Below are 22767 nucleotides of genomic sequence, written 5' to 3' on the forward strand. Positions count from 1 at the left end.
GTGGCACCACTGGACCAAGCCCAAGTCCGCTTTGGAGGAACCGACCCTAACTCAACACTCAGCGAATAGATGGAGCCTCACAGCCCAAAACCTGAGTCACCGTGGGGAAAATAGGCCATGAACGGAAGCCAGCAGCAACAGCCATCAATGGAGCCACAGATCCACATCCTCTCGGAGGAGAGAACAGAGCACACGCCCAGCACGGCGAGAGCAGCAGTTTGGAAATGGAGTCTAGAGTGAGAGAGCTTCATGGCATCGGAGAGAGAGAAACGCGTTTCTGAAAACAACGCACGCGCACCCACGTTGTGCATCACCAGCGTTGCAAAGCTCCCTGCGCGGAGCCCACAGACTGGACAGGGGTGAAGGGAGAACGCAGGAAGTGGAAGAGACTGGGTGCGTTAAACGAGGTCCAGAGCCTAGGATGAAGGGCGGAGACTGGGGAGGGAGTGAATGGCAGGTGAAGACCACGTGGTAGACGGGCAGGCGGGGGGCAGGTGCGAAAGGAAAGGCGGGAGGCAGCATTTTAAAGATAGCACCCAGGGATTGGGGTGGTTTTATGGACAAAAGTTTTTAAAACTAATCCACCCAATTAGCTGAAGGAGGAAGTGGGGGGTTCACTGGAAGACCCCAGCATGGCATTGTAGAAGCCACGGACGGGCCAGTCGTGCGGGGCCTGGGAGGGCAGGAGTGGGGAAGGTCAGTTGCCACGGGGGCTGTGGGGTTCGCCTGGCACGGGCTCCTGCTCCTCTCCATGCCGGCACCACTGCCGTCTCCGTGTGTGCACCGGGGTCCTGGGGTCGAGTGCGCCTCTCCTCCCTCTGTCTCCCTGTCCACCTCCTCCCGCTGCCCTCTCGGGCTCACCCTTTCCATTTCCTGCTCCGGCACAACTGAAGGTGGCTGACCCAGTGGCAGCCTCCATCCTGAGAGGTTCAATTGCCTTCCACTGTGGCTAATTCCAAACGGATTGGACCAGCAAGCATCAATCATCCACCCTGGTCCAATAGGCAATCTCCGGTGGGAGGGGTTATACCATCGTCCCATGATTTCAGGGTCAAGCTGGGTTTGGGAAGGAGAGGAATTGGCCTTAGAGCAGGACAGAGGTCCTGGTGGCACTGCAGGGACTGGTGGCTGCAGAGGGGCCAGTGGGAAAGCGTCCAGCCCTGGACTTAGTCCCTGGCCCTGTGGGTCTCCCCTGCCTGCTCTGTGTGGGTTTCACTCGGCGTCCACACAGATGCAGTTTCCCCGTGGAGGCAGAAGCGCAGGGTCCTTGCACACTCTGATAGGACGCATGCCTTCTCCTGCTTCCAAGCCAGAGACAAAGAGAAGGAACACTGGGAGCCTGGCCATCTGGCTGGGAGCATTTGCATTTTTAAGACTAATTTATTTGAAAGGCAGAGTGACAGAGAGAAAGACCTGCCATTCTTCCACTCACTGGTTCCTTCAGCAAAAGTTTCCAACAGTCGAGCATGGGCCAGGCAGAATCCGAGCACAGAACTCCATCGGGGTCCCCGCGTGGGGGGGAGGAATCACCCCCGGCTTCCAGGGACGCACTAGCGGGGAGCTGGGTCAGAAACAGAGCAGCCCGCGTTGGTCCCAGACACTGACATGGCAGGTGGCCTGACCCACCGCGCACTCGCGTTCTGAGATCCCTCGGCCCTAAGGACAGCATCTTCAGACCCTGAGGTCCTGACGACCCACACACACCGGCGGTTTCCATGGCGATCTGGGAAGTGGACTAACTGGACAGTGATGGACGCCGAGACATTTGAGGGCTGCCAGGGAGAGAGAGGACGTGAGCAGGAAGTCACACCTCGGTCAGCGTGGCCCTGGGGCCGAGGAAGACCAGAAACAGGAAGTGTTTGTCAGCGTGAGTATAAACCATGCACAGACATACGCACAACATCACTATCGATAACCGACACGCAGCAGGTGGCATGGACGAGTTAGAGCCACAGACGTCTGAGTGGGTGAGGCTCAAAGGCAGGGTGGTGCAGTGGGATGGGAAAGAGCTGTGTTTGGAAGCTTACATCCAACTTTCCAGTGCACGATAACACTGGGTGCTGTTATTGGTCACGTCCATGGGTGGTAAAGATACGAAGCCACGGACCAACACACGCCAGCAAACCTGAGAGACGGAAAGTAGCAAGGATGCAGGCCGGAGGCGCTTGGAGACACGGGGTCTGTCTCGGCTCCACACTGTCTCATTAAAAACTGCCGAGGCGGAGTGGAGAGCCTGGTGTTTGCCGAGCTGGGTCCTGGGCCCATGAATCTTTCTGACGGTGGTTCTCCATATTTCTCTTTATCTTCATCTTTCACAGTCGTTGGAGCGTCCTGTTTTCCTAGGAGAAAAGGAATCCACCGACCTTAATCTGACTCTTTGAGATGAGAACACACAGGGAGAGGCCAATCTGTGAGAATGGATTCTCACCATGGCTGGGGAGGTTGCAGGACACAACGGGCGAGTTCTACACATTCCATACGCACTTCTTTAGGATTACTAAAAATCAAGAGCGCAGATAAACTTTTTTCTTAAAAGTTTTTGTTTTAACCACTCTGTTAGTGCCACGAGTGAACCATACAAAATACTTTATAAAAATGTGTTTATTTCCAGGGGCCGTGTTGTGGTGCATACAGTGGGTTAAACCGCCGATTGCAGCTCTGTCGTCCCACATGGGGCGCTGATCGAGTCCTGGCTCCTCTGCTTCCAAGCCAGCTCCCTGCTAATGTGCCTGGGAAGGCAGTGGGTGACAGCTTAAGTGCTAGGGGGACCACGACGTGGTTCCTGGCTTCAGCTGGCTTAACCTGGCCTTGCGGGCATCTGGGGAGTGAACCAGCAGGTGGAAGATCACTGTCTCTCTCTCCCTCCTTGTCACTCTGCTTCTCAATTAAATAAATAAATCTTTTTAAAAAATGTTTATTTGAAAGGCAGAGAGACACAGAGAGAGACAGAGACAAACAGAGAGAGCTCCCATCCTCTGGTTCACGTCTGTACCAGGGCCAAAGCCCAAAGCCAGGAACTGAGTCCAGGTGTCCCTGTGGGTGGCAGGAGCCCGGATTCGGCAGCACCACCACTGCCTGCCCAGGTCTGTACCAGCAGGAAGCTGCCGTCAGGAGTCAGAGCCAGGACTCAAAGCCAGGTGCTGTGGTGTGGGACAGGGACACCCAAGGTGCAATGCCCACCCTGCAGAACGCTTCTCATGGTGGAGATTTCTTTGTCTTTTTGGTTATATGTCTGTAAGGTATAGCATTATGTTTTGACCTGTGTATCTATGCACAGATGATAAAGCAAACTCACAGATCCCTCACTCACATAGCTGGGGGAGGGGTGGTAAGACAGCCTAGCATCTCGGCAGACTCCCAGCGTACAGCGCGATTCTATCCACTGCTGCTCCAAACCACGTTAGCTGCAGACGTTCACCAGCTGACGGCAGCCTGCTACTCTCTGATCTGTGTGTCTTCACCTCTGGCCTGGCTGCCGACCCAGGTGGCCAGCGTTCTACGCCGAGAGCCTGTTCTGGACTTTCTCTGGGCCGTACGCACGTGAGCTCCTGCGGCACCTGTCTCTGTTCTGTCACTGGACGCCCAGTGCCCCGGGGTCACTGTGTTGGCACACACGGCAGCGTCTGTTTGCTCCAGGTGCCATAGCAGTCCGCCTTCGACACGGCGGGATTTCCTTACGGGTTCCTCTGCTGACGCACAGTTCGGTGGTTTCCATTCCTTGGCTGTTGTTCATGGTGTTGCAAAGAAGGCGGGACTACCGGTTCACACACCTGTGGGGCATTCGTAGTCTTCATCGGAGAAACCTCTACTCAGAAACGCTGCCCATTTTTGAATGAGGTCACTTGGTTTTTGGCTGTTGGGCTGTGTCGGTTCCATTGTCAACTTTCTACATGAACTGTTTACCAGCCACGAATATTTCTCCCAACCCGTAGGCTCCTGGTCTGTGATTTCCCGTCTTCTTGCTGCGCAGAAGCGTTTTCAGGCTCATTTGCTTCTGTAGGAAGAGGAGCGCCGGCTTTCCCGTCTCAGGCCCCCACAACTCCCTTGTGGCTGGAGCTCTGGTTGTGATGCTGGGTGCACAGATGTGACACGTGGCACACGGCGATCACCCCCATCATAGGTCCAGGAGGGTAGGGCTTGTGCCCCCCCCCATTAAATGCAGAGTGCCCAGCCCTGCAGCACAGGCTCAGTCAATATTCCCTGAACGAAGAAATTAATGAACGGAACTGTAAGTTCTGTGGACGTGGGGATTAGGGGATTAGTGGACATGATCTCCATCAAGAAGCCCTTGATGCCTGCACGCCGAGAGGTCAGAGCTTGGGGTCTGTGCAAATGGTGACTCGAGCATCCTTAAGGCGAGAGCTGGGAGACAGAGCTGTTCTCTGAGCAGGGTGGGATTCAGAGTCAGGACTGGGGACCCCAGGGTGTGGGGCGGGGCTTCAGATGGCCCTGTGGGCCTGGAAAACCTGTGGCATTGAAATGAGTGTCTTGGCCTGAAGCTCGATGGCAGTCAGGGGACGTGGGGGGGGGCTCTCTCTCTCACTGGGGGCCCCACCTTGCACAGAGGTGCACTGAGCTGGGGTTTGGGTAGGGAAGTTGCATCAAGGTCGTGTGTGTTTTGCCATGGGCTGATGACAGCTGTAATCTTTTCCAGAGGGGGTCATTAAAGCGAGCAAGCAGTGGCAGAACCGGGGACGAGTCATCAGTTAGAGCAATTACAGCAGCATCCGTAACCTTCCCAGGGTGACTGGCTGCACGCTGCTGAGCCCGCGGGGTCAAGGATGGTGAGCTTAGCTCCTCTGCTTTCCCAGCTCCCGCTCTGCCCCACGCAGGGGTACGGAATTAACCCACGCCATGCTTCCAAATTAAAACATGAAATGCTAGGGCCTCAGCCAATTACCCATGTCGTGAAATCCCCACGAATAGCGGCTGCAACAAGTAAGAGGTGGCTGTCCCATGCGGTCAGGTGTCGGGAGGCAGTGGGCGGGGCCAAATCGTGGGCTCCACGATGCCTCCACACCCCCAGGTCCACTGCTGCGCTCTCAGCTTCTCGATGAGTTGATGCCACTCCCGTTTGCTGAACGTCATCACAGATGGCTGCCCTCACCACGCTCATCACGCCCATCACGATCCAAGCACCGTGCCTGGCAATGGGGGCACCGCAGCAAGCCGGGCTGGCATATCCCTTCCAGCTTGAGGTTGGCCATCTGCACACAGACTCCAGACAGCTACTGGCCAGGAAGGTGAGCACTGCAGAGGAGCGCAGACGGTGGGCGCCCATGGGGGAAGCCATGTCGAGTCGCCAGGCTTTCTCAAGGAGGTGCACTGTGCACTGAGACCTAAGAATGAGGAGCTGCAATAGAACGACGTGGAAGGAGAGCCTCCCCACCGCAGCCTAGGAGCCACGCATAGGGAGAAAAGAAAGAGCAGCATGATTCTAGAGACTTAGTCTAGCATGGCTGGAGTCTGGAGCCTGAGAGCAGGATCTGACCCAGGACAAGGCACAGGGAAGACCCCATGGGCTGACTCTGCCATGGTATTCCCACCCACTCCCACCCCTGCCCAGACTCAGGTCAGGCATGGACTTCTTAGAGCACCTTTGCCAACACCCTAGGATCTGGAGGCATGGACTTCTTAGAGCACCTTTGCCAACACCCTAGGATCTGGAGTATGACAGGCACTCGACAAGAAGGGTGGCTGGATGGAGGATGGATAGACGTATGGATGGGTTTGTGGGTGAATGGGTGGCTGGACAGATTATCGATAAGTAGATGGATGGAGGGTGGATAGATGTATGCATGGATGGGTAGATGGATGGAGGATGGGTGGATGGGTGGATAGAGGGTGAATGGAAGGGCGGTTGGATGGATGGGTTGGTTGGGGGGTGGGTGGGTGGATGGATGGGTTGGTGGACGGATGGACAGAGGATCAATAAATGGACAGATGCAGGGGGGGTGATTGAACTGGAACGAGTTGACTCTTAATTCAAACTTCCCCTGCATCTCCCATCCCACAGCTGAGGACCCAGCTTCCCCTGCCGTTGGCCATCGTGTCTTGTGTGTTCAGCACAGAAGAGTGCTTGTTAGTATTTACGGAATTGATGTGAATTGGAGCAAGTTCCTTACAACGGGATCTGTATCTCCTTGTCGATCTCTGTATCTTCCATCCTGGAGTTCAAAGCCTGTGCATCAAGGTCGTCCATGCACACCAGGGGTCGAGAAAGGATGCAGGAATCCAGGCCGGACCAGCTGCCACTCTCCCCTCCACCCCCGGCAGCTTTGCAAAGGGCAGGCTTGTTCTCCCCTGGAGCCTGTGTTATTTACGGCTGATTTCTGACACAGACCCCCCTGAAGAACCATTAAAAGTGATTGTTGAATGACTATCATAGCGTGTAGCAGAAACATTGCCGGCTGCTTCAAATTCCCTGCTTAAAGACGGCAAGCACTGGAAGCCAACGTTCTCTCTACAACCGGGCACAGAGCACAGTGGAGGAGGAGGGTCTTCCTGAGGGCTCGGTGAGCACAGGGACGTGGTCCCAGGCACCTGACACCCACTGTGGTGCACACGCCCTGGTATTTCGTGAATCTCATTTAATACCGGCCAGGGACGCCATGAGGCCCACCTCAGAACTTCAGCAGTCACGAGGGAGACGGCAGGGAGACCCTCTCACTATCGCTCTGCCCTGCTCGGAAGAGAAGGAGTCTGAGGTCCAGCACCGTGCACCTGCCCGCCTTTATTTCTTTGATTTCTCTTTATTTCCTTCACCTCCTCCCAGACACTGGAGGAGCTGGAGGCTGCTTGGGGCTCCGGGGGACAGGTGATGACAGGGGCACTGCACGGCCTGTGTGGACCCAGGCTTTGGGGTTGGAAGGACGCTGAGCTGTCACACCCACCCCTTCTGGCTGGGCTCAGTCCTCTCTGTCTGTGTTTTTCCCGTGCAGGTGGCGTGTGGATCACGGAGGGTTGTCCTGGGCGTCCCTGGGACCAGGGAAGTGAGAACCAAGCATGACCTGGTCTCTGGGCTTAGAACCCGAGCCCTGTTCTGTGGACGGCCCCACCTACCTTTCCCAGACACTGCTGGCTCCCAAACTCCTCTTCCTGAACCTGGGGTCCCAGCGGTCTTCAGGCATCACCCCCTGCTCCTGGACACACACACACTCAAACACACGTACACATGCATGTACACATAAGCACATGTACACACATGTACACATGTACACATCCTCAGCATCTCCCCCCAAACACGCACCCACACAGCATCTCTCCCCCCATACACGCACCCACACAGCATCTCTCCCCCCATACACGCACCCACACAGCATCTCTCCCCCCATACACGCACCCACACAGCATCTCTCCCCCCATACACGCACCCACACAGCATCTCTCCCCCCCATACACGCACCCACACAGCATCTCTCCCCCCATACACGCACCCACACAGCATCTCTCCCCCCATACACGCACCCACACAGCATCTTTCCCCCCCATACACGCACCCACACAGCATCTCTCCCCCCATACACGCACCCACACAGCATCTCTCCCCCCATACACGCACCCACACAGCATCTCTCCCCCCATACACGCACCCACACAGCATCTCTCCCCCCATACACGCACCCACACAGCATCTCTCCCCCCATACACGCACCCACACAGCATCTCTCCCCCCCATACACGCACCCACACAGCATCTCTCCCCCCATACACGCACCCACACAGCATCTCTCCCCCCATACATGCACCCACACAGCATCTCTCCCCCCATACATGCACCCACACAGCATCTCTCCCCCCATACACGCACCCACACAGCATCTCTCCCCTATACACGCACCCACACAGCATCTCTCCCCCCCCTACACGCACCCACACAGCACAGTTCCATCACCCCCTCGCCTCACCAGGAGCACACCCAGCTTTTATGGAGCCTGAAGCTTGTAATACAACGTCCAGGACCATTTTGAAAAGAACATTTGGTATGAAAACCAGTGTCATTTAAAATCAGAAAATAGATCTGGATCCCTTAGTGCAGCCCCTGGGACTCCGGCCCCTTCTCCCAAGATTGCCGAGGCTGGGAGGGCCAGCGGGGAGGGCGGGGAGGGGGATGTGGCTGCAGAGGGCAGGACCGAGGGGCAGGAAGGGCTGGGCGAAGGCACAGGTTTTCCTGGCCCAGGCTTCTCCAAGGGCGACTCTCTCCGGAGCTTCACTAATGCATCTCACTGCTCTTTGCTCAGGAACCAAAAGGAGACGCACTGGTCCTGAAGCAGCCAGCCTCGTCTCCCCAGCACTCCCCCACCACATCAGGTAGGGCCCAGGTGTGCACAGCCACGGAACCTGAGGCAGGAAGCAGGAGGAATGGGCACGGACCCAAGGACCAGGGTGGGAGCCAGCAGGAAGCTGTGCTGCCCCGCGCCGAGGGGAGCCGGCTGCGTAGCCCGGTGCAGAGCAAGGGTGCAGGTGCCCAGGAGGGCCCAGCACTGGCGCTGGAGCAGCACCAAGCCCGCGGGCTGGCAGCTCGTTGTGTGCATGGAGCGGACTGCAGCTAAACTAAGTGAGAAAGGAAATCCCAGGCCAGCGAGGAGTGGGAAGCCGTCAGGACCAGAGCTGCTGTGACTGGAGGGCGCGGCCCCGCCAGTCCCCACGCTCCGCTGGCGCTGAGCTGCAATCACGCAGGGACCCTGGGCCCGGAAGTTGGCCTGGAACGGCAGAGGAGAGGCTCCCCGCAGGACGCCTGCTGTCCCCGGAGAGAGGGGACTGGACACCGGGCAGTGTCCCGGGTGAGACGCCCTGAGTGTGACCGTGGATGCCGGCAGAGCCTCGCTGAGCCAGGGACGTGCAGGCTCTCGCAGAGCCGTCTTTTGCTGCTTTTGGGATTTGTGAGCCGCTGATCAGCAGGTAGGAAGGCGATGTGCAGACCTGTGGTCGGCAGCAGCATTCCAGGACATCAGCGCTGCTGCTCTGCCATCGAGAAGTCAGGACAGAGCACTGAGCCGCAGGGTCTGGTCCTTCCCCAGGCGTCTCCCCGGCCCTGGCTGCCTGCCTGTGCGGGGTGGCGGCGAGTGTGTGCACCCCCTAGCAGCACCACAGGGCTCCCCGGCTCCCGGCGCTCCAAGCACAGGTCCTGCCGTTTGTGGGACACTCTGCACCTGCCCTGCCCTTGGCACACCATGGCGACGCGTGTTGCTGGTGGTCATTTGCACAGCTGTGCAGCCCCCCCGGGGACCCCACCCCCACCTCCGGACTCCTTCTTCTCCTTAGCCAGTCACTGCAGACACTTGGGGAGCGAAACGGTGGATGCAAACTCTCTGTCTGTCTCTCTCTCTCACTCCATCTCCCTGCCTCTTCAGATAAAATCATTCATTTTTTAAATTTTGCTGTTTCTGTTCTCCGTAATTATTTTCTTACTCTGGGTATTTTTGGCCTCAATCTTTGCTCCTGGGTTCTGTTAAAAGCTGTTCTCCCAACCTGTGGAATTGGCTTTTGTTATTCAAGTATTTTAAATTGTGCTGTGTTCACAGTTCCCCATCTCTTCTCTTAAAAAGTCCCTTACCTTCCTGGGAGATAACGGTCTAACCCTGGGTGCCTTTCGGACACTGGCTTGTCATGCAGGCCTACACTCCAGCCGGAGCTGCTCCTGTGTGCGCGATACAGGCATCTCAATCTGCTCCCGTGGCTCGCCCGTCATCTCCGTGGCAGTTAATCCAGGCCCCTCCCTCCCGGCCCCTTCCCCGCGCACGAAGCCCCCGTCTCTCAGGTTACCATGGCAGTGCGTGCACCTGTGTCTTCCCCACACAGTCTCCCCATCGGGGACCCTTCACACGGTCCCATGACTTCGGGCTCAGGTAATGGCTGAGATTTTGGGGTCCCATTGACTGTGCATCTCTTGGGGGCATGTCCATCTTCCAAGAATTACACTGCTTGCTCTCCTGTGTTCCCTGGGTGAGTCCCACCTGTCCCTTCCTTATCTCCATGTCCTGTTTCCAAGTCTCAGCAGGTCCCCGGCTTCCATGTTTGGCATAAGCGTGTCCCCATCCTCATGGAACCTCAGAGACCCCAGCCTCTTCCAAATGGAGGTGGGGGGGGGGCTTTTCAAAGAGCGGCAGGTCCACACCCAAGGTTCTGATTCAGTGGTCCAGGATTGGGCCCAAGGATTCCTATTTCTCACAGTTGATGCTGCTGGCTGTGGGCTGTTCTCTGGAAAAGTTGTCCTCTTCCTCTCGGGGTCTCCTTCCCAAACACCACCCACACCCTGATGAGTCCCAGTTTCCATGTTCAGCCTAAATCGCGAGTGTGTCCCTCTGTGCTCCAAGATTTCACGCGCAACGAACCCTGAGACAACTCAGATAGCCCTGAACCTCGAGTCCGAGCCCATCCCCTCGTGGCCACCCCTCTCCACTGCGCCCGTCCACGGCCTCCACTGCGGGTGGCGGGGAGCCGCTCCTCCCACGGTTTCTGGCCAATGCCTGCAGCCGTGTTTGGGCCGACTCAAACCTCTCACACTCTCACACTCATGTACAAATGCGCCCCGAGCCCGCCCACCCTACTTGTCCACGGTTTCAGAATTCGGTCCGTTCTTACCTCCTGCACCACCACCACCCTGGACGCGTGAGTGTGGATTACAGCAGCCACCTCAGGTCTGATCTCCCGATTTCCACCACCGTGGAATGCAGAGCACAGAAACCAGGTGTGCCAGTTCTAGCTTACGCCAGACCGTGTTGCTCTCTTGTTGAAAACTCACCTTACGACCGATAGAAGGAAACGCCTTGAGGAGACAGCAGGCTCAGCCTGGGCTGCACCCCCTACATTTCCTGTTTGGCTCCCACCATCCCCGTGTCCGGCCATGGGTCAGCTGCTACCCTTCAGCCCAGCACCCAGGCACCGTCTCAGGGCAGCTTTAGCCTCTGCCTTGAACCCTTTCTCCTCCAGCAACCCCCTTCCTCCCTTCCGGCCTCCGCTCAAATACCGATATGGGAATCATTATCGGAGAGATCGCCCCAGAGTGCCCTGTGTCAGACACTGAACCCTCGCCTCTGCAGCCCCGAGTCTCCTCCCTTCACTTCACTCGTTTACCCACGTGGTTTATCAGCATCTCATACACTATGCCGGATGGGCTCTGTTATGGAGGAAATTTGTCCAGAGCTGGCACTGTGGCATCGTGGGTAGAGCTGCCACCTGCAGTGCCAGTCCCGGCTGGTCTGCTGATGATCCAGCTCCCTGCTAATGCTCCTGGGAAAGCAACAGAAGGTGGCCCGACTCTCCAGGCCCCTGGGGACTTTGTTCTCGTTCTTGAACCATCACTGCACAGTTTCAAGCACATTTGCCTTATTTCACCTGCAGCTTCCTGACTGTGTAGAAGAAGGGTGTGAGCGCGTCTGTGCTGTCAGTGCTCCAGCTCGGCCCTGCTGTCTTCTTTGACAACCCCAACAGTCACCTGGGACACTCGGTGAGCTGACAGCAGTGGCTCTCAAACACCCCTGCATGTGAGAATCACCCAGGGAACCTGGACAACCCTCACGCCCAGGTCCCACCCCCCAGTCTAGAGGACCCTCACTGTAGGCGGGGACAGGGCACTTACTATCAGGATCCCGTGATCAGGATGCTGTGTGGGCAAGTTTGAGGGAGAGTGACGTGCTCCATTCCAGCAGATGCGGGGTTCCCAGGGCAGCTGCCTGGGAGGCTGGTGTTTCACAAGCACGGCGGGTGAGCATGGTGACATGCAAAGCGTGGAGTGAAAACTGGCCTCCCCCGGCCACGGCCTGCGTGTCGGGTCAGCCGAGAACAAGCTCAGCTCTGCGGACTCAGCTTGAATGTGCCGGTGCCTCCTTGGCTGTTTCGGTCAGGGATTCACAGCCTGTGCGTGTTGGGTCATCCATCCATCTCCCACTCATCGAACTTGCCCTGAGCGCCAGTTATTTCTCATAATTCACTCCCTTATTTTGTTTTTGGAGGACTTTCCTCACATAGGAGTGGCTGAATTAGTAATATGTCAGCTCTCCCTATCTGCGGCTTCTTTATCCAACTCAAGATCAAACCAAATTGGGATTTTTTTTCAAATGTACACGGGGAGAGAAGTGTCAGGAACCTGTCTCCCTGACACTTTCTGAGTTTCAGCCTGACAGATGGTGCCGTCTGTTGTGCATCTCACTGTCTGTACACAGGGGCAAGACGCAAGATACGCAGCTCTCAGAGAGAGAACACAAGCCCCGGGGCTCTGCTACGCTGCCCCACACCCTGGGCGTAGCTACCGCACCCGTGTTCTAGCTACTGCTTTGCCGTATCCAAGAGGTCATACAGAAACCCACAGCCAGGGCCACAGGGCCTCCCGGCTGGCGTGGCCCCTGCCGGTGGTCTCATCCATGTCCTTGCACAGCCAGGGAGCAGCAGCTGAGACGCTGAGACGTGGAGCGGGCAGGTGAGTGTGGGTCACTCAATGATGGGGGGCAAGGCAGAGACAGGTGCGGAGGGCCGGGCTGTCCCTTCCACCCACGGTCAGCCACGCCCTGTGGACACCACACAACCCCTTCCCACACGACCCCGTTCAAATAAAAGTGGAGAAAGAGCCAATGAAGCCGCTCGCACGCCGCCAAAGGCAGGCCACCTCCCTCTGAACCGCCGAGTGTGCACAGAAGCGGCCCCTGCGGCCCTCGTGGGTTTGGATCCGTCACTCGGGCAGCTGAGTTCTCGGGATATTTGCTGGCTCAAATTCCTGTTCCAAGGTGGAGGACCCACAACACCTTCTCCTTCTTTCGCTTCTCAATCTGCAATGAAAATACACACAAGGAAACGCTCGTGTCGGAGAAGGAATGTTCGTCCAGTCCAGAACAAGAACCCAGTCCACAAGGCTGGTGACCAGAAGCCACAGACACACCAACGGGGAAACGAGCAATGGGCCAGGAACTGCAGGTGCTCGGCCCTGGAGGTGAGTCCCGTGAGAGAACCCTACGGCCGGCAGGAGCCTAGGGAGCTGCCCCATCTCCCCAGAGCACAGGCAAAGCCACAGCTCCCTGGGTGAGGGCAAAGCCCCCACTGGGCTCCCCACCACCATCCTCAGAGAGGGCAGGCCCAGGGCAGGTGTATACCAAGGCCTGTGTCCATCAGGTTAACCGACACTCAGTGAGGTCCTGCCAGGCAGCCGGTCCCCCGGCACTGAGAAGGCAGAGGGCAAGCAGCCCGCACTCCACAAAGCATGTGGCCTGGTTAGGGAGGGAGAGGCTGGGGTGGAGGGAGAGGTTAGGGAGGGAGAGGCTCAGGGCTGTGCTAAGCGGCCCCCGACGGTTGTGGCGTTCCTGTCCAGAGCCCACTGAGGGGGCTGCCAAGGGCAGACCAGCATCCCCAGCAGACAGCCGCTGGAGCTAGAGGCTGAGCGACTGTCCCGGCTCAGACGCACATCCTGGTGTTCACCGCCGCCCCCGAGGGTGCAGACGGGGTCAAGAATGCGAAACAGGGGAGAGGAGCCACGGAGAAACCATCGTGAAACTCCTGGGTCCCCGGCAGCACAAGCCTGCCTGGCTCACTTCATCAAGGAGCCCCAGCGCGGACACTGATGAAGTCACACACATAATTAATGGGGAAGAGTCGTTAGTGCGGAAGCCGCTGGTCAATAAGCAGGTTAATCTGCGCGGGCACGGGGGACACAGCGCTGGCTCCTGCCTGCTCGGTCAGCCGCTGGGCGAGGGCTGGGCTGACAGAGCCGGTCACCACAGCAAAGGCTGATGGATGGGTTCCTGCTAATGGGATGTCCTTCTGGGATACAAATGGCGTCTTAATAGCCCACGGCCACAGACGGCATCTCCCATCAAGAGGAAAAACTACGTTCCCCTGTAGTGCAAAATTCCCAATCCATCCTTCTCTCCTTCTCCCCATCTCTTTCAGTTTCTGGTTTGGGTTTACACGGTGCAAACACAGGGACAAAATGACAAATCTGTTTTTTAAAAAAATAATAAGAATTGCCTCGTTCAGAGAGCACTAAGGGTTTTTAGTCCAGAAAGAAAAAAGTAGAAGGCTCAGGGCGGGGAGGGGGTGCCCCCAGTTACTGCAAATCTCAGCGTCGTGGGCTCAGACCCAAGCGCAGAGGCCGTGGAAACCCGACAGGGAACGGAACGGAACGGATGAGCCAGGCCAGCACTCAGCTCCCCGGCGGGGGGCCCCGGGGGCCCTCGCCTGTGCAAGCTCCGTCTAGCTTTGAAAGCTGCTCAGAGTGTTCCAGGAGCCACATCCCTGACTTTGGGAACTCTTCCAACGGAGTTTTTCACTGCAAGCAGAAATGAATTTGTTCTAGAACCTTAGGAGGTGGCAGCCCTTGCAGGGAGTCAAGCCAGGATGACAGGCATGCCACGGGCTGGGTGGCCTCCCTGCTGCCCTGGCGCTCACGGCTAACCAGACACGGGGCCCAGCCACTCAGCCACCGCGGCGCACCCACAGCTGTGCCCACACCAGCCTCCCCTCACTCTCCTCTGCCTTCCTGGCTCTGGAGACAGCACCAGGACACGTGTGGGCAGCACCCATGTCACTCCCGTGGCCAGCACCGATGTCGCCGGCAACACCAGCTGCTGGAGCGTGTGGGAAGTGTAGATTTTCCCATGGAGGCTCTGGAGCGCTGGAGAGCGAGTTTACAAGGCATTGATGCTGGCTGGCGTGAGCTAATGTCCAGCAGTCGTCCCAGCAACCAACAAAAGACCCCAAACAAACAAACAAACACCAAGGCTGTGAAGCTGAAAGGACACAGCTCTGTCCCCCGTGGGCCGGCGGGTCAGCAGTTTGCCGCTCGTGCAAGGAATTATTTGCAAGCCGAGGTCTGGTTTCCTGCACCCTGCTGCCCTGCACAGCAGGGGCTGGGTGGGTGGGAGCACACAGGAGGTCCCCGGCAGAGCACATGGGGGCTCCGTAAGCTGCTGTCTCCCTGCCTCGCCACCTGCGGATCCCGTGAACCAACGCCCTCGCCCAGCCAGACGGAGCTGCCTCCTGCTCTCACAGCTCAGCTCTGCACAGAATTTACCAACACCCGGGAAACAGGTCTCATCGGAAAAGAACAAGCATGAATAGAGCGGGTTCACCTTAGGAGCAGCTCAGTGGAGAACTGCGTTTCTTAGCTGTGTGTTCTGCAGAAAGGGGACGGGGCACGACGTCCCCCGGTGTCCAGCCAGGGTCCGGAGCCAGGTGACCGCCCCTCTCCTCAGAAAGGGGCCGGGTGACTCGGCGCTCAGAGAACGTTGATGGGTGAATGAATGCATGAGGCATCACTCAGTGCACTCAGGGAGAAGCAAGTCGCCCCTGCCCCTCACTGTTCTAGAACTTTCCCAAGTGGTTTTCTTGGACCCTCCTTCTTCAGCTGAGGCTTAACCAAGGAAGGAGCAGCAGGCTGGGTCCCGTCCTCAGGACATGTGCTTGGCCGCCTCAGCTTCTGTGGCAAAGCCGCGTTTCCGTGGGAGCTGGGAGCTGCCTCTCGGTTGGCGCAGGGCCCCTTCTCCCCAGACCGTGTCTCACTCGGGGTTTTACCGGATCGTGTGAGCATTGCTGCACCTCCCAGCCCTGAGGCCTGATGCTGGGGTCCCCTCTGCCTCTCATGGCTTCTTCCAGGACACATGGGGGCCCCAGTACAGAGGACATTGGGGACTAATGTTCCCAGAAGTCCAGCAAAGTTGGCTGCTGCCTCCCTCAACCCAGCGGGGGCCACCCTGGAATCCCAGCAGCTGCCTGAGCCCACCTGGGCCTGACACCCCCCCCCGTCCATGTCTGCGCCACCCGGGTCAGGGGGAGGACGTCGTGGTCACGCCAGTCTCCCGGGCCCCACAGAATGCCGGTGCCGGTCTCCTGTGCATCATTCCCCAATGTCTGCCATCCCCAGCCGAGCGGCAGGGCGAGCCCGGGACTTGCCGCTCAGGGAAGCTTCCATTCCTCCATTTCTCTGGCCTCCTCGTCTCCCTCCTCCCAATCTCAGATCAGGTCTCTTGGATTACCTAGAGGTGGGGAGCCCGATTCTGGCCAGCAAAACATCCCACCTGGCAGCTCTTTCCACCTGGCCACTCTCCCCACCTGGCCACTCTTCCCACCTGGCCACTCTCCCCACCTGGCCACTCTCCCCACCTGGCCACTCTTCCCACCTGGCCACTCTCCCCACCTGGCCACTCTTCCCACCTGGCCACTCCACTCACCTTTGAACTCAGCAGCCGGGTGTGGAGGGACAGCTCCATGTGGGTCAGATGTCGGGGACACACAGGGTCACAGTGATGAACCAGATGGGGTCAGGGTCATGCAGCCTGCAGAACAATGGAGCCGCAGACCCCACGTGACCTGAGAACCCACAGCCAGAGCCTGTCAATCAGGAGATGGAGATTTTAACGCGGGGGGGGGGGTGGTGGCTGCTTTAGCACCACCGTCTTCTGAGGAGACCGGAGGGCAGGGGAGCGCCTGCAGGGCTCTGGGGGACCGACCACGCGGAGCCTGCAGGGCTCTGGGGGACCGACCACGCGGAGCCTGCAGGGCTCTGGGGGACCAACCACACGGAGCCTGCAGGCCGGGGTGACTTCATTTGGAGAGCGTAAGATGCCATGGAAGAGCCGCATGGGTTGAGTCCTTTGCATAAAATAAAACGCATGGGTCTCACAGGTACAGTTCTTGAGAAGTGACAACTGTATTACGGTGCCCCCACTGCCCCCACCAGAGACCACAGATAGAGGCTGGCGTTGTGATGTAGTGGGTAAAGCCCATGGCCCGTGATAGCACATCCCCTGTGGCACCAGTCCGTGTCTTGGCTGCTCCACTTCCAATCCAGCTCCCTGCTAACAGCCAGGGAAAAGCAGCAGAGGGTGGCCCAAGTCCTTGGGCCCTTGTGCTCACATGGAAAACCCAGATGAAGCTCCTGGCTCCTGGCTTCAGCCTGGCCCAGCCGTAGTTGTTGTAGCCATCAGGGGAGTGAACCAGCGATCAAAGATCTGTCTCTCTCCCCCTTTCTCGAACTCTGACATTCAAATAAATAACCAAATCCTAAAAAACAAAAACAGGACCGGAGATGTTCCTCTCTCCAGATGCCTCTCCCGCTGTCCGCAGCCAGGATCCGCCCCTCTGAGCCCCAGCCACCACTGATCAGCTGTGACCCCTCCCAGGTTGGCCTCCCCTGGCCTAGAACTTGGCGAGACGGGGAAGGAGCCACACAGAATGACTCTCTGGGGTCCGGCTTCTCCCACCTCACCAACGGTGCTCTTGACCTTTCACCCCAGGCTCTTCTTTCCACGGCCGAGGAGCCATTGGATGAAAGCGCCGTGACTGTGGCCAGGTGTCTTCCTGTCCGGTGATGCGATTCTGAACGAAGCCGTGGGAACTTGTGTACGAGTCTTCGTGTGGCCGGCCAGTTCACAGCGCTGTGGAAACAAGAGGAATAGCCCCCAGGGGAGGGGAAAGAATACGTTTGTTCAATGGAGAAATCCCCAGGCAGTTCCCCAAGCCCCAGCTCCACCGGCAACATGTGTGGGCTCCCAGGGCTCCGTAGCCGCTGGGTGCTGGTGCCTGCCAGGCTGTGCCCCGTCGGTGGCTGTCAGCACCAGGGCCGAGATGACCTCAGAGGACCTGACGCCCACCTGCCCCATCAGCAGCTTGCGTCGCCCTGCACCTGCGGTCCCCAAGGTGTGGGTCTCGCACCCCTGTGCTTTCCAAAACGGTGTGCGGAAATAGCACGAAAACCCACGGGGTCCGGGTGCGAGGAGCCTGCTTCCCCGTCCCATCCCGGAGCTGCGCTCACCCTGAGGGGGCCGTGCGTGCTCCCGTGGCTGCACCCTGCTGACCTCTCAGTGACAGTGAAGTCTGCAGCTGGAAGAACCAAGGGGGGACCCGTGCTCTCCGCCCGGGGTCCCCCACAGCAACGCCTTACAAAGCCGCAGTGCAACATCCCAGGCCCGGCCTCCAGCCGAGAGCCTGCACCAGGCAGCTGGGGCTGAGCCACGTGCTGGGTTTTAGTTAGTTTCAGGGGTTACAACCTATTCACAATGCATGATATTGGTGTTCCATTTACAATAGTGATTGATAACTGAATAGCCTGATTTTAGTTTTAAAACTGAGCCATTTTAAAGAACGGGATACGTAAGTGATTGCGCCCGTGGTAGGAAACTACAGAAGACCATGGAAGTGGGAGTTGAGAGAGAACTGGAGAAGGAGCCCTCCGTCAGGACCAGGCCCCGCCCCCACTCCGCTCTCTCAGGCACTCGCTGTGTGTCTAGAGTTGCTTGGCCGGGGCTGCCCTGTGGAGTAGCAGGTAAAGCTGCCACCTGCAGTGCCGGCATCCCATGTGGGCTGGGACTTAGCAAAGCTCCCTGCTAATGCACCTGGGAAAGCAGTAGAAGATGGGGCCGGCGCCATGGCTCACTTGGCTAATCCTCCACCCGCGGCACCGGCAGCTCATATGGGCACCGGGTTCTAGTCCCGGTTGGGGTGCCGGATTCTGTCCCAGCTGCTCCTCTTCCAGTCCAGCTTTCTGCTGTGGCCCGGGAGTGCAGTGGAGGATGGCCCAAGTGCTTGGGCCCTGCACCCGCCTGGGAAACCAGAAAGAAGCACCTGGCTCCTGGCTTCAGATCGGTGCAGCGTGCCGGCCACAGCACGCCAGCCGTAGCGGCCATTTGGGGGGTGAACCAACGGAAGGAAGACCTTTCTCTCTGTCTCTCTCTCACTGTCTATAACTCTACCTGTAAAAAAAAAGCAGTAGAAGATGGCCCAAGTGCTTGGGCCCCTGCACTCATGTGGGAGACCCCAAAGGAGCTCCTGGCTCCTGACTTCAGCCTGGCCCAGTTCTGGCTGTTGCAGCCATTTGGGGGTGAACCACTGGGTGGAAACTTTCTGTAACTCTGCTTTTCAAATAAGTAAATCTTTTTCAGAAGAGTTTCTTGGGCTCTGTGGCAACACAAGGACAAAAACCAGACCGGCGCCCTCCGTCTGCACCCCAGCGATTCACAGCACCGAAGGCAGGCGTCATTCATGCCGTGCACGCCGGCATGCACCTGCCGGGTGCCAGGTGCTGCTCTAACGAGGAGCGGCAGCGAGACCAGAGGCGCTGCCACGGGATCGGTGGGAGACACGAGAGGCGGTGCTGGCGGCACCGACACGAAGGCGCTGCGACTTCAGGAGGACGGAGCTGAGGGAGGGCGCACGCCACAGGCAGCCCAGGGAGGATGGAGCCGAGGACGGGGCGCTGGGGCTGAGCCAGCCACGCGAAGCCATGCAGGAGGAGGGCTCAGGCAGAGGGAGGCGCACCTGCTAAGGCGTGAGGTGGGCGTGGGGTGGGCGTGACCCTCACCTTCCCGGGGAGAGCAGGGAGGGCTGTGTCTGAAAGAAGGAGCAAAGGCTCAAAACCGCGGAGCCCACGGAGGCTGCAGCTGAGCTGTGCAGCCGCCGCAGGGGGGAGCGGCCGGGCCAGAGCTCCGAGCAGAGGCCTGAGGACAGAGACGACCTTGGAGAGCCGTGTGCACGATGCATGCCCTTGGCAGCCTTGTGACTTCACCTTTCTAAGGTGTTAAAGCGTTAAACAAGAGAAGCGCCAGGTGTACGAGTATTGTAGGTGAGTAGTTGATTAGAAAATCACCTTTCAAGTTACGGTAATCATTAAGGTTATAGGGAAGTGGCCATGTGTGAACCTGGACGCGTGTGCAGGCGTGTGTGTTGTACACACGTGTGTGTGCATGTCCGAGTGACTGGCCCTGGTCCTGCAGCCTGGAAGGCTGTGGTGATTTCTGTCTGGGGCCTCTCTCCCGCTTGCCTGGCCATCCTAGTGACCGGGCCACCCTGGGGATACCCACCTGTCGAACTGAGAACAGAGCTTGCACACATTATTAGCACGCATCGCTGGTCTGATCTCCTCCTGTGCAAACAGGGAATTTGTGTCAAATCCCGATGATGAAGATGTAATAGACTGAGCTTCTCGGGAACAACACACAAAAATGCGATCAAATGCAATCACTTCAACTGCTAATTTTCACTTATTTGTATTGTATCTGAAAGGCAGAGAAGCAGAGAGGGACAGGTGGAGAGCGATTGTCCATCTGCTGGCTCACTCCCCAAAGGCCCGCAACAGCCAGGCCGGGCCAGGGGCAACCCAGGAGCCCAGAACCAGCCCAGGTCCCCCATGTGGATGGCAGGAGCCCGGTACCTGAGCCATCGCTGCCCTCTGCCGTGCTACACTTTAGCAGGAAGCTGGATCAGAAGCAGAGCAGCGGAACTCGAATCCGGCACTGCAATATGGACGTAGACTTAACACTGCACCCAGCGCCCGCGCCCACGGTCACGGCACGAGAGGCGCCATGGGGAGTTTCTATGCCGATGCTTCACCATCAACCTGCAGAGCTGTGGAATCCTGAGAGCAGTAGATCCCAGCACAGGTGCAGGGTGCACCTGCTGTCAGCGCCGAGCACTCCCCGTGTGCCAGGCGCGGTGCCAAGCCACCTGCAGGCGGAAGTTCAGTGATGTGGGTGTGGCCCTGACTGTGTTTTCACAGACGAGGAGGTCCAAGCCCAGAAATGCTGACCGGCTGTTCACGGGGCCCTGGTGAGGACGACGCTGGCCCCAGCCCCGTCAGCTAAAAGCAATAACGCACCAGAGACTTCTGGGATGCCGTAGACAAAGAGACGGCGCAGCAAAGCCGTTTGGAAAGTGCGAGGCTGCTTTGAGCGAAAATGTTTAATACCAAGCACCTGGCTGAGCAGGAACGCACAAGTGGAGGGGGCGGCCTGCCGTCTGCACACCGCACTGATGTGCCGTCTGCACACCGCACTGATGTGCCGCCTGCACACCGCACTGACGTCCGCCTGCACACCGCACTGACGTCCGCGTGCACACCTCACTGATGTGCCACCTGCACACCTCACTGATGTGCCGCCTGCACACCTCACTGATGTGCCACCTGCACACCGCACTGATGTGCCGCCTGCACACCGCACTGACGTCCGCCTGCACACCGCACTGACGTCCGCCTGCACACCGCACTGATGTCCGCCTGCACACCACACTGATGTGCCGCCTGCACACCGCACTGACGTCCGCCTGCACACCGCACTGACGTCCGCCTGCACACCGCACTGATGTGCCGCCTGCACACCGCACTGACGTCCGCCTGCACACCGCACTGACGTCTGCCTGCACACCGCACTGACGTCCGCCTGCACACCGCACTGATGTCCGCCTGCACACCGCACTGACGTCCGCCTGCACACCGCACTGACGTCCGCCTGCACACCGCACTGATGTGCCACCTGCACACCTCACTGATGTGCCGCCTGCACACCGCACTGACGTCCGCCTGCACACCGCACTGACGTCCGCCTGCACACCGCACTGATGTGCCGTCTGCACACCGCACTGATGTCCGCCTGCACACCGCACTGACGTCCGCCTGCACACCGCACTGACGTCCGCCTGCACACCGCACTGATGTGCCGTCTGCACACCGCACTGATGTCCGCCTGCACACCGCACTGATGTCCGTCTGCACACCGCACTGATGTCCGCCTGCACACCGCACTGATGTCCGCCTGCACACCTCACTGTTGTGCCACCTGCACACCGCACTGATGTGCCGCCTGCACACCGCACTGACGTCCGCCTGCACACCGCACTGATGTCCGTCTGCACACCGCACTGATGTCCGCCTGCACACCGCACTGATGTCCGCCTGCACACCTCACTGTTGTGCCACCTGCACACCGCACTGATGTGCCGTCTGCACACCGCACTGATGTCCGCCTGCACAGCTGGGGCTCCCAGGTAGAAAGATGGACGGGCCCCTTCTGTACCTGCGCCCCAAACAGCCCTACCGTGGCCTCTCACTGCGCCAGCCACACCCAAAACCAGGCCCAAGGTCACCGCCCACCCGCCAGCCACAAAACCAGGTCCAAGGTCACCACCCACCCCCCAGCCACGAAACACAGCCCAAGGTCACTGCTCACCCTGCCAGCCACAAAACCAGGCCCAAGGTCACCGCCCACCTGCCAGCCACAAAACCAGGTCCAAGGTCACCACCACGAAACACAGCCCAAGGTCACCGCTCACCCGGCAGCCACACCAGGGACATCCCCAGGTCCATGCGGGCACTGCCCTTCGATTTCACTCAGTGGTTAAGGTGGGTCTCAGCTCTCTACATGGCAAATGAGTTCAAGTTTCTCAGTTTTATAGACGTTTTCAGAGGGGTTTGGGAAAGTCAGGTGCGTGGGTTGGAAATCAACTTGAAAGAAATAAAAATTGTGCGTGGAGGAGTTTAACGAGCAGTCACTTATTCTGCCCGGGGAGCTGTGCCGACGTGTCTCGGCGTCACGACGGCACTGATATTCCGGCAGACCCGGCTCTCCATGCGTCCCGGGAGATCCCTGCTTCCTCCAGCTTCCGCTGAAACAAGACCTCTCAGCCGTCGGCTCTGTTATCTCTGCGAGGCATTCCAACACACGCCACAGGATCGGAATTCATTTTGTAGCAATGAGCTCGCACCCGAGTGCCTGTCCGGTAGTCTGCATGACACTGCCCGTGCCTTCGGTGGCTGGAGAGCGGCCTGCCTTGGTGAGGCCCGTGTCAGTGTGGCCGTGGGGACACAGCCCGGTCCTGCTCCCCAGCTTGGCGTCATGTTCATCGCAGCGGGATCCTGGCCCGGCTTTGATTCCAAAACAAAGAGCAAAATCGAAGCCCGTTTCTCTTTCTTCCCCTCGTTCTTTATTTCTTTGCTGGCAAAACTGCTTCCCTCTGCTTTGGCGGGGGAGGGGCCCTTCTCCCGAGAGGCCTCATTGACTCCCAAGAAAA

Source organism: Lepus europaeus, chromosome 10 (genome assembly GCF_033115175.1).
Source record: "Lepus europaeus isolate LE1 chromosome 10, mLepTim1.pri, whole genome shotgun sequence".
Lineage (NCBI taxonomy): Eukaryota > Metazoa > Chordata > Mammalia > Lagomorpha > Leporidae > Lepus > Lepus europaeus.